The 9722-nt window shown below is 44.0% G+C and overlaps 1 long non-coding RNA gene across 1 annotated transcript; it reads right to left on the bottom strand.

The window, feature by feature from the left end:
• Positions 1 to 735: 735 nt before the first annotated feature.
• On the bottom strand, positions 736 to 9643 carry LOC309662861. Its single transcript, XR_014265030.1, has 2 exons — positions 9544 to 9643; positions 736 to 5829 (listed from the first exon to the last, which is right to left on the bottom strand). It is a non-coding gene; the product is annotated as an uncharacterized lncRNA (long non-coding RNA).
• Between the last annotated feature and the right edge of the window lie 79 nt (positions 9644 to 9722).

Raw genomic sequence — 9722 nt, 5'->3', positions numbered from 1 at the left:
GGAAGTTGTCCCTGGATCACGGGACCCTGGCAGTGGCGGGCTGCACAGGCTCCTGGGAGGGGAGGTGTGGATATTGACCTGTGCTTGCACACAGGCTTCTTGGTGGCGGCAGCAGCAGCCTTAGCGTCTCATGCCCGTCTCTGGGGTCCGCGCTGTTAGCCGCGGCTCGCGTCCGTCTCTGCAGCTCCTTTTTTTTTTTTTTTTTTTAATTTTTATTTATTGGCGCTCCTTTAAGCAGCACTCTTAATCCCCTCTTCTCACGCACAAGGAAACAGAAGAAAAAGTCTCTTGCCTCTTCGACAGGTCCAGACTTTTTCCCCGACTCCCTCCCGGCTAGCCATGGTGCACTAACCCCTTCAGGCTGTGTTCGCGCTGCCAACCCCAGTCCTCTCCCTGCGATCCAACTGAAGCCTCAGCCTCAGCTCCCAGCCCCCGCCCGCCCCGGCGGGTGAGCAGACAAGCCTCTCGGGCTGGTGAGTGCTGCTTGGCACCGAACCTCTGTGCGGGAATCTCTCCGCTTTGCCCTCCGCACCCCTGTTGCTGCGCCCTCCTCCGTGGCTCCGAAGCTTCCCCCTCCGCCACCTGCTGTCTCCGCCCGCGAAGGGGCTTCCTAGTGTGTGGAAACCTTTCCTCCTTCACGGCTCCCTCCCACTGGTGCAGGTCCCTTCCCTATTCTTTTGTCTCTGTTTTTTCTTTTTTCTTTTGCCTTACCCAGGTACGTGGGGAGTTTCTTGCCTTTTGGGAGGTCTGAGGTCTTCTGCCAGCGTTCAGTGGGTGTTCTATAGGAGCAGTTCCACGTGTAGATGTATTTCTGATGTATCTGTGGGGAGGAAGGTGATCTCCGCGTCTTACTCTTCCGCCATCTTCCTCTGGAAGGGTTTTTGAAGACCATGTAGGTTCAACCCAAAGAAGGGAGACTTATGAATTACCCAAAATTTGAGAAGCAGCCCACTTGAGAAACTATCTTGGTGTTCTAGCAGCCCTACTGCTATCCAGAAAGTTTTGAGAAATCTTTTTCTAATTGTTTTCAAAAAGTTAGTTTGAATCTCACAAGAAGGTAAGTAGAGTTTCTTAATTGTCACAACTTAATTTGTACCACAAGTTCTCAGCTAAGTTTCCCATACCTTTGGTCCAGTTGAGTTTAGGCAAATCCAACCTCAACAGACAAAAGTGTACCTCAAAGAAGGTTCTTTTTAAAAGGGTATTCCAGGACTTCCCTCGTGGCGCAGTGGTTAAGACTCTGCCTGCCAATGCAGGGGACACGGGTTCAAGCCCTGGTCCAGGAAGATCCCACATGCCGCGGAGCAACTAAGCCTGTGCGCCACAACTACTGAGCCTGTGCTCTAAAGCCCAGAGCCACAACTACTGAGTCCACGTGCCACAACTACCGAAGCCCGCATGCCACAACTACTGAAGCCTGCACGCTTAGAGCCTGTGCTGCACAACAAGAGAAGCCACCACAATGAGAAGCCCACGAACCGCAACCAAGAGTAGCCCCCACTTGCCGCAACTAGAGAAAGCCCGCGCACAGCAACAAAGACCCAATAATAAATTAATTAATTTAAAAAAAGAAAAGTAATGAGTTTAAAATTTCTTTCCTATAAAGTATTAATGATAGTAATCATTAGTTTGGGTGTGTTATATAAGAGAACAACTAAGATCTCTAACTTTGTCATAAATTTGTTAGAAGCTCTTATTCTCAATTCTGGGTAGTGAGGAAAAATGGAGGGGTTTTTTGTTTGTTTTTGGTGGATTAATTACTGCAGTTGCCTAGGTAAAGTTGCTTCCTCATGTTAGAGCTTAATTAGAAAATTGAGGCTGCTTTTACCCCTCTCGGTAACCACAACATTTGGAAGCAAAAGGAGTAGTGGAAATGTTTTCAATAGTTACAGGGTGAAAGTGGGTAATATTTGCAGGTTAAGAAAGTACAGTGTGTAAGTATTCTATATTTGCATACACAGATTATGTTGTAGAAGTAATTAATTTAGTATAGGCAATTTCCATCATAGTTTAAAAATTATACTTACCTGAAAAATTGAATCCTGAAGTCTTTATAGGAAACCTAACAGAACATTTTATTTTTTAGAAGTTGGTCAGGTGGGCTACATAGCCTAAAAAGATATGTTATGAATTGTTAAAGTCTTTTATGCAAACATATTTTTGTTTTGTGCGGTCATAAGTAATTTTGAGTAAAGTTCATTGTTTTCTTTGGAGGAAAATAACGAAGATGAACTAACATAGCTGTAGTAAGCAGGTGGCCTGGTGTAGTATAGTAATTTATACTTGTTAGTTTTGAAACCTTTAAAAAAAAATTGTTAGGCTTAAGCCCAGCATGTAAAACAGACAAAATATAGCTGTTTCTGGTTGAGACAGGGATGCAGGGCTGGAGCCCTTGTTTGGTTATATCCATTTCCTCCTACCCCCAAATACCCAGTTTGAAAACCACTGGTGTGGTGAAAAAAGTCCATGCACAGACTTGTGATTAAGATAGCCCCATACTTACTAGCAGTGGCACCCAAAGTTGCTTAATTTATCAGAGCCACAGTTTTCCTCATCTGTAAAATGGGGATTAATAACTACCTCATTTGGTTGCTGCAAACCACTAGCCCAGGCAGAAATAAGGCTTCGTTATTTTCTTACTCTCCGTAAATTCTAAACCTAAATCCTTACTATTATTTCATTGGAATCCTTAAAAAAAAGACCTGGGATTGGGGGGGTGGGTGTTTCAAATGCTGCACACTCCCAAGAATATATACTTTTAAATAGACTCTCAGGCTGATGGTGAATTGGCTTTGCACCTTGATAGATACAGGCTCTCACATAATAGAATTGGTAAGAATTTAACAGGATTGCTAAAAGCATTCTTGTTTCCAGCTCTCCAAAATTATTGATACTTTCAGATTTATCTGTTTAGCATTAGGGTAGGGTTGCAAGCTTCTGAAAAGAAATGCATTTCTGCTTTTACCTAAGTATTAAATCAAGTGTTTAGAACTAGTGTGTATACTTTATACTTAAGTTTTAGAAATTACGGAGAGAAAGGAAACTAATGAGGCCTTACTTCTGCCAGTGTAAGGATGCTTCTAGTCTTGGAAGGCAGAATGAATTTCTTAATGGAAGATAGTTCAATGATGCAAAATTTCATGTAACTTATGTAGTTTATATAATAGTTATATACGTGTGTGTGTATATATATATTTACTATCAAAGAAAGACCTGTCTTGGACATTCTTTCACATATCTTATCTCTAGGCTTTATGATTATGGCTCAGAAATGGAGGGAACTGGGACGTAAATGTTTTGAGGAACAAAATGAATATTGTTAGTGAAGCTTATGTAAGTATTTGATTAGTTTCTAACATCACTAAAGTCTCTTATCAGGTCACAGAGTGTTGGAACCCAGTTTATAAAGGAAGTAGAATACAGCTACTCTGGTTGAAGTGGAGAGGAGTCCTTACTTGGTCCACCCGTGCTCTTCCCCACCCTGAATTTAATGTCCAGTGTGAAAATCAGTAGATACTGATAAAATTCATAAGCTTTAGGTTAGTAGGAAAGCTGTACAATCTATATAATCTGCTAAATCCTTAATAAAGTTTCCTTTTTTTCTTGTAAAGTATAAAGACTTTTAAATAGCTAATTTGGATTTGAGAAAAGTAAAGGCTTAATTTCAGAAGTTATGCAGTTTTTAAAAAAATCTAAAACTGTCTCTGTGCTCTTTTTCTAAATGCTTTCTTCCTTCTGCATTATTACATTCACATTTCTGCTGTCAATATGCCCTTCCCAACAGAGTGCTACCCTTTATGCTAGCAGATACTTCACCATGCTTTGTGGTGTTCTTTAGTTTGTGTTAATGAGATGGTAGGTATATTTCTCTTCTCTTAGGGATACAATTTGAATTCCCATGTGCAAACCTGCCACTTGGGTGGGAAGAGAGCTGAAGCCCTAGTCAAGGCTCTGCCATTGGGGCCAGTAAGGCAGCTTCCTTCCTGTATTAGTACCTTTCCAGCATGTGCATTAAACCCATAGTGTTTTCGTTTTTTTTGGAGCCTTGGCTAAACCTTTTTTTTTTTTTTAATAAATTTATTTATTTTATTTATTTATTTTTGACTGCCTTGGGTCTTCGTTGCTGCGCGCGGTCTTTCTCTAGTTGCGGCGAGCGGGGGCTACTCTTCGTTGCGATGCACGGGCTTCTCATTGCGGTGGCTTCTCTTGTTGTGCAGCACGGGCTCTAGGCGCACAGGCTCAGTAGTTGTGGCTCGCGAGCTCTAGAGCACAGGCTCGGTAGTTGTGGCGCACGGGCTTAGTTGCTCTGCGGCATGTGGCATCTTCCCGGACCAGGGTTTGAACCCGTGCCCCCTGCATTGGCAGGCGGATTCTTAACCACTGCGCCACCAGGGAAGCCCTAAACCCATAGTGTTTTAAGAGCTGCAGAAAAGTCCCGGGAATCTGAAGTTGTTATAAGGGTTATTCTGTAATTAACGATGTTTTTTCTAATTCGTTCTTGTTTACTCTTTTCCTGAATTACTATTCCTCCTCCCCCACCCCCTATATCTTTGTCTAATCACTGGTATCATCACTTTGTTTAGCACACATTGTATTAGCATTAACATTTTTTAAACTTTAAAAAGAATACATACAAAAGGGCAAAATAATTGCATATGTGAAGAATGTGATAAATAAATTTGGAAAAAAACCATGTCTCGTTTTAAAAGTAACTCAAGTTTGATATTAACCCTATATTAACTATGTATTTCATGTTCATAAATGGTTTTCACCTTAATATCACACAGCTTTATATGCTGAATATAGCCAACAATTTTTATTGGAGTATAGTTGATTTACAATGTTGTTAGAATTTTCTTTTTCAGGATAATGGAGGGAGCCATGTTACAGATTACAAAGAAATAATGGGGCCCAGTTGTGATTCTGTATTTGCATCAAGAAAAGCAGTGACACTGGTTCTTCAGCCTCCTCTCTTTCTGTGGTCATTATTTGTTGCTTGACTTCTTTTCCTGTCAGCCTTTTAAAACTTGTGAATGGGTATTTCTAAAAGTGTACTGCCCACCCCGCTCCCCAGTGGGTAGAAATGGATTTAGGTTTCTAATGAAAAGAGAAAATCTGTTGACTGGGAAGTGTGCCTTTTCAAACAAGACTTGGGGAAACTAATTTTGAAGCAAGATAGGTTACTTCCCTTCCCTCCAAAGAATCTCCTTATAATAGGAAACTACTATGAGTAGGATTTGACATCATAACATTCTATACATTGAAGCATATATCATAGTAACAGCCAAGAAGTACTGAGTTAGCCTCCATGGTCTGGCTCTACCCACCTGCCTCTGCAGTGCCAGAGGAGTGGGAAGGGGGAAGTCCCTTCAGAAATTAGATGTGCCCCTGATTCTTGGACCAAGTGACTATTCTTTGCCACTGGGGGTGAATCCACAGTGTGGCAATTTTCCTTGATGAATTTACTAAAGTTTAGGGTCTTGTCCTTTTAGGCTCAGCTTGTGTTTGGACCCAAGTTAACTGCATTCATGAATCTGACTTACAGAACTGGAACACCAGTTTGTAAATGTAGCATGAGAAATTGCACATGGGGTGGCATACTCAGGTTGGCCATGGTCACTGAATTTACTCTTGCGGAAGCCCAGCTTACTGTACAATGAGAAAGATGAATTTTTTTGCCTAGATGGCATCAACACCATGTGATGCGCACTGAAGATAGGCTTGTGAACCAGACGAAAAGCCTATTTCTTCCTCAAGGCACAGCCATGTTGTTACCGGAACGCAACTCTGTGTGCCCGACGCACAGTGAGGCCAAACACCACCAAAACGCTGGAGTTTGGGACAGAGAAAGGATTATTGCAGGGCCATGCAGGGAGATGGGTGGCTCATGCCTTAAAAAAAAACCCCAAACTCCCTGAAATCTTTCAGCAAAGCCCTTTTATAGGAAAGGTGAGGGAGGGGCATGGTTAGTTGTTGCACACTTCTTGGTGTCAGATCCTTTGTTCTTGAGGTCCGGTCATGGTCAGGTCACGATGTTCCTGTAACATCGTGGGACATAACAGGGACAGGTTTACAGGGACATAACAAATAAACGTTATCCTTTGTTCTGACAGGAAAGGGCAAGGTTCCAAGGCTCAACTTTTCGCCCTCCGAGGTCCAGGCCTGGCTAAGAGAAGGGAGACCCTGCGAGGTGGGGCGCGGGGAGGGTGGGCGGTTACCGTGCCCCAGAGCGTTCGTCCAGCACCCAGTCTGGGTCCTCCCGCCAGTGCCCAGACCTGGCTGAAGAGGCAGATCTCAGTTGGTGACTCCCTCAGGGCCAGGTCCCCAGACACTGCCCAGCTGCCATCACTGAGGGAGCCAGGCGCCCAGGACCCAGCCGGCCCTCAGGCTCCTCAGGCTGCCCAAACGGTGGGGGCCAGGTGCCCCAGGCTGTGTCCCATGCAGACGGCCGCTGCCATTAGGTTGCAGAGGCAGGGATGGGGGAGAGGTTCACTTCCGCCTCAGGGCCTGGGCCCGGCCAGTGGGCGGTCCTGGTGAGGCCTCTGGAGCCCGAAGCTGGGTGAGCTGGAGGGCCCCAGGGAGAAGGCTGGGATCCGCCTCTTACTCTCCACCTGACGACCACCACTCTGCCAGCCCCTCTAAGGGTCGCCCATTGACGCTGGCTCGCTTGGGGGAGGGGCCCACTGCGGCATCGACCAATGGCTGAATGGGGCCCCCTGTGGCGCCGACCAATGGCTGAGCAGGAACCTCTAATGCTGGTCTAACCGCCCCGCATTAATGGTCTCTCTATTATAAGGTGAAATCCGAAGGAGGGTACTTGGGTGAACTGCATGACATAAAAACTAAGACAGACTGAAGCATCATTTCAGTTTACAGATGCCATTGTTTTATGGAAGCAATACTCTTCCATACTACTCTTCCCCTGGGAAGTGTTTGCTAAGCAGTGTCCAGGTTTCTTTCTCAGTGTCTCCTTGTAAACATTTGTGACTGATACCTTCATTTTTCTGTTATGTTAAATACAGATACTGGCCTACTTCCCACTCAGACTCCAGGGAGCTTTGCGTGCTACATTTAAGCATCCATGGATGTGTGTATCACCCTTGTTCACACTTAGGAAATGAGTTGGTAAAAAGATTGGTGCATAAGCACACGCTGTGTTTGTTTGGTCCTAGTTCAGGGTATGTCTGGTGATTTCACTGACTGGCTGTCTTCCGAGATACTGTTTTGTCCACTTGACACCCTGGAAGACCCTACTGCTGAGTGGGTATAAAGCTGCCACAGAAGTCAGCCAACATCAAGAAGCACAGTTAGCCCTGTTTCTAACTGTGTCACTTTTACTATGTCTTGAAATTTTCTATTTAGGAAAATTATTATCTGCTTGCATTTTGCTATGGTATTTTCCATCAAAGACCTCAGTAATACTTTATCTTAACAACATTTCAGCGTTCATCATTGTGTATAATTCACAATGATGAGAGGAGTTTCCCAAGAGTAGCAATTGTATTCTTCAATAGTTATGGTCTTATTGTAATGTTCTTATGTTATCTTTTCTTGTACTTATATTTCATATACTTCTACAACTTTAACCCAGACCTTTGGCCAGGAACTGGTATGTATAATCACCACACCATTGTACAGGATAGAAAATGAGAAGTAACATTTGATGTCTTTTTCTTCACACCATAGAACCAATCACTTCCCAAATCCTATAGATTTTACTTTCTATGTATCTCTTGAATCTGTTCATTTATCCCCATCTTATCAATGCCCTACTTTAGATTTTTTTAAAACTTAAGAATGTGAAAGATGAATTACTCTGTTCCTCTAATACCTAAAAGCTTGATAAACCATGTATAAACTGATGCTGGAGTTTGGGGACCTCTGAAGTTCAGTATCCTGGTTATGGTTCCAAACTCTAATGTAGAGTCAGGACACCAGTGAAGAGGGAGGAAGACAAACTTTGGAGGAAAATTACCTTCCACCTGCTTGTGCATTGCTTCTGCCCCTCACCTGTTTTGATGGCTGCCAGTCCTTAAGGTGAAATATGTGTGTGCCATGTGTATTTTAATTCTTGGAAAATCTAGAAAATAACCTAGGATGATGGGAGATAGGGCTAAAGGCTAAAATGTTTAGATACCCAAGGTGTTTAGAAGAATTAAAAGGGGCATAGAGATTGTATTGTTTTTGTTTTCAACACTTTGCTCATATTTCTTTGAGTTATTATGAGTCTCCCAAAACCCAGAGACTTAAGCGTATAAACACAGAAGCATTAGAACTGTCCAGCTGATTTTCAAACATCATGTATTGAAGGCGTTTGTGCCAGGCACTATGCTTGGTACTAAGGAATATGATGACTGAACAAGAGAAGTTTTCTTCCCTGCTGAAATTTATTTTTCAGACTAGAGGCATCTAGATGCTGGGAATCCACCAGCATTACTTGGCATTAAGGTTCCATCCTAATACAAAATGATCCTGAAACCAAGCAGCAGGACCCTGTGAAGCCCTTCGGGGGAAAGACACCGCCCCACACCTCCATCCCCTGCCTCTTGTTTGCAGAAAAGCTTCAGCCTCCTAGGCTTTCCCCAAGTTCCAAAGAGCAAATTCAGAGAAGTGAGAAAATGCAGAAAGAAAGGAAAACAGTCAAGTAAAATAATAGTTTAGCTGTAAAGCAAAACTCAAGGACCCTTAGTTCCTACTCAAGGGCTATAGATAATGTTCTGAGCCATATCCTTGAGTTTTTTACATATACTAACTCCCCCACCAGATGGAAGAAGTTGACTGCATGTTAACAAAAGCACATAGACCCCAGACCGTTTGGAACCATAAGGCTGATGATGTTGCCTCCCGAAATACCACCTGGTTACCTCCCCACCAACCAGAAATCAATCGGAAAAATGTCCACAAGCTGATCAGGCACCTGTGACTCTCTCCCTCACCCTGCCTTTAAAAACCCTTCCCTGAAAGCCACTGGGGAGTTCAGGTCTTTTGAGCCTATTCTCCTTGCTTAGCACCTTGCAATAAACTCTGTATTTTCCTTCATCACACCTTGTAATAAACTCTACTTTCCTTCATCACAACCAGGCTATGCTTTGGGCGAGCAGACCCAAGTTTGGTTGGCTAACAATCCTGGTGGTGGTAAGAGGCGGGTTCTCAGCTCCTCCGTTCTAATGTGTTTATCCCATTACCTCCTGAGAACAGGTTTTTAAGCAGTAAGACCCAACGATTTGACTTGGGTTGGCTCTGCCTGAAGTGCAGTCTCCTTACCTGCCTCCAGCCAAAAAAAGTCTGGACCTAGGAATGCCTTCCCCCTGCACGGAAAGGGAAGAGTAGGATGGGAAGGGGGGCGGGGGCGGTGCTTAATTATCCAAGGAAGACTCGATGGAAATGCCAAGGACAGGAGCAGCTTCTGCAATAATGCCTCAACTGATAGGAACACAGAGTTTTTGTTTACCCAATTTCCCCCTGAATGTGGCTTTTAGAAAAACAGAGGAAACAAAAAAAAGTGGGAGAGAGTGATGCGAGAAACTCTTGCTGAAGTCCTACCCCGCCTTTGGTCACAAGCCTCAGAAGTCTTCCCGGGACAGGGGGTGAGCGACCCCAGGAACCGCTAGCGCCTGCGCACTGGCGCCGGCCTGCCGCGGAAGCGCCGGGATCCAGACACTTTCTGACTCCGTGAGAACGGCCCTATTAAACATTTTTATCCTTCATTGCTGTTGAATCTA

Source organism: Balaenoptera physalus, assembly GCF_965194825.1.
Source record: "Balaenoptera physalus genome assembly, chromosome: 1".
Lineage (NCBI taxonomy): Eukaryota > Metazoa > Chordata > Mammalia > Artiodactyla > Balaenopteridae > Balaenoptera > Balaenoptera physalus.
The sequence above is the reverse complement of the archived record's forward strand: the minus strand, read 5'-3'. Positions and strand labels throughout refer to the sequence as shown.